The sequence below is a fragment of the Scardinius erythrophthalmus genome (genome assembly GCF_964197995.2).
Source record: "Scardinius erythrophthalmus genome assembly, chromosome: 24".
Lineage (NCBI taxonomy): Eukaryota > Metazoa > Chordata > Actinopteri > Cypriniformes > Leuciscidae > Scardinius > Scardinius erythrophthalmus.
In genome coordinates, this window is record NC_138244.1 from 2,805,167 (window position 1) to 2,807,774 (window position 2,608).

Genomic DNA, 2,608 nt, shown 5'->3' on the forward strand with positions numbered 1-2,608 from the left:
CAGAAAATCTCTTGTTTTCACAAGGAACACACTGCCATTCAGATACGCACACTGACTCATCACATGGGCAAACACCCGTCACACAGTTTTACAATTAGCAATCAGAGCTTTAGCATAAAAGGGCCACAGGTGAGCTCTTCAACAGGTGAGCTCTTCAACAGGTGAGCTCTTCAACAGGTGAGCTCTTCAACAGGTGAGCTCTTCAATGGAGCAATGGATGCCAACATTGGATTTTTTTTTTTTTTTTTTTACCAGAGGTGGGGGCAAGTCACACATGGTCAAGTCCAAGCAAGTCTCAAGTCTTAACCATCAAGTCTCGAGTCAAGTCTCAAGTCACAGTTCAGATAAATCAAGCAAGTCAAGTCAAGTCAAGTCAAGGGTTCACCCTAAGCAAGTCAAGTCGAGTCCTGATAAGTTTCAAGTCAAGTCAAGTCAAGTCACAGTACTAAAATAAATAGAGGTAATTTTTTTCGATACATATTTAGTTTTGCACAGTAAAGATGAACTTGTATACATATATTATGTATCTTATTCATTATACATTTGCTATATATGAATCATATGCATATCTGTGCTAACATTAATATCTGAAAATAAAATTAAATTGTGTTGTCTACACAAAACGTTTAGAGTCTAAGATGTATCGACTCGAGTCTAAGATGTATAATCCAATCTGTCTAATTCAATTTAATTGAAACGGTCTAAAATGTGTTGCATTTACAGAAAATAAGGTTTGCCAAGACAATGGCACTAAGCTGTGAACGATGGGGCCGCATAATAATCCCCCCATGACTGAACACACGCTCGACAGGTGCGCTTGAAGCAGGCACAGCTAATACCCTCATTGCGATTTGGAACAGTGAAGGCATTTTCTCCTTGTTCATTCCCCAAAACAAAAGGCAGTTCTGGCCATCACAATTGTCCAGGTAATGGCTGAGCTGGGCAGCAGGGCTGAAATGAGTGGATTTCTTCTGCTTTTTGTGGTATAAGAACAGCCCAGTTTCATCCCCTTTGATTTGCTCTTCTTCATCTCCATGACCTGTCTGTTCCATATTGGTATGCTATGCCTCCTGGAGAATCAGATCTAAAACATAAAAATGTAAAATTCATCTATCCATCATAAAAGTGCATCTATTCATAATAAAAGTGCATCTATCATCATAAAAGTGCATCTATTCATAATAAAAGTGCATCTATCATCATAAAAGTGCATCTATTCATAATAAAAGTGCATCTATCATCATAAAAGTGCATCTATCCATCATAAAAGTGCATCTATTCATAATTAAAGTGCATCTATCCATCATAAAAGTGCATCTATCCATCAGAAAAGTGCATCAATCCATCATAAAAGTGCATCTATTCATAATAAAAGTGCATCTGTCCATCATAAAAGTGCATCTATCCATCATAAAAGTGCATCTAACCATCATAAAAGTGCATCTGTCCATCATAAAAGTGCATCTAACCATCATAAAAGTGCATCAATCCATCATAAAAGTGCATCTATTCATAATAAAAGTGCATCTATCCAACATAAAAGTGCATCAATCCATCATAAAAGTGCATCTATTCATAATAAAAGTGCATCTATCCAACATAAAAGTGCATCTATCCATCATAAACTCCTAATTTAGCTTAAAAACTTCTATGTAAGAGTCTTAGCTTAAAGGAACACTCCACCGTTTTTTGAAATAGGGCTTATTCACCTTCTTTCCTACATTTAGATAGGTGGGCAAATGCATTTTTGTCTCAGTGCATGTGTTGTTTTAGTTTGACAGGGTCGGCGCTAGCTTAGCTTAGCTTAATGAATGGAATCCTTTGTTGCCAGCTAGCATGTCCTGAGTAAAAGTGATACATTTTTTTTTTTAAAACATGTAATTACTTCTTGTGTCCTGTATATTCATAACGAGTACAAATAGCGATGCAGATTAACACTAGGTGATTTCCTAGGTAGATATTGACTTGGGACTATATTAGGGGGAAGCACAGGCGAAGCACTGCTACTTAGGCGAAGCACTGCTACTTGGGCGCAGAGATATCACGCAACACATGAAATGTCAACGTACCGGCGTGAATAGTAGCTGGCTATTTTTCCTACAGTACATGAATGGCGATGAACATGGCTGATTTTGTGAGAGACGAAGAGGGTGACTTCTCAGACAGTCGAGAGCCAGAACCAGAACCACACCTGAGTTTTCAGAAGAGGAGCTGCGTGCTTTGGAGATAGACCGACAGGAGGAGGAGGTTGCGATCTCTCAACAGCCAGAGGACGTGAGGATGAGAGCCAACACGAACTGGTGGTGTGAATCTGGGGGAATATGCCAATCTATCCCGACTGAAATAGTGTCTGTGCTGTGGAGAGTGGGACAAGTTTCTGCCATCGATGAGCAGGCTCAGCCCGTCAGATAAAGATGAGCGTTGATCCATCCAGCAGTAGCCTAACATTTACTCTATTTTTTTTCCCGGTGTGATTAAGTGAACTGGAAAAAAAGCCCCACATCGAATGGACCAAATGGACAACTGTCCACAGAGTAAGTAATTTTTTAAACATGACGCATGAATAGATCGAAAAGTAAATGTGGATATGAGCAGGCTTCACTCAATG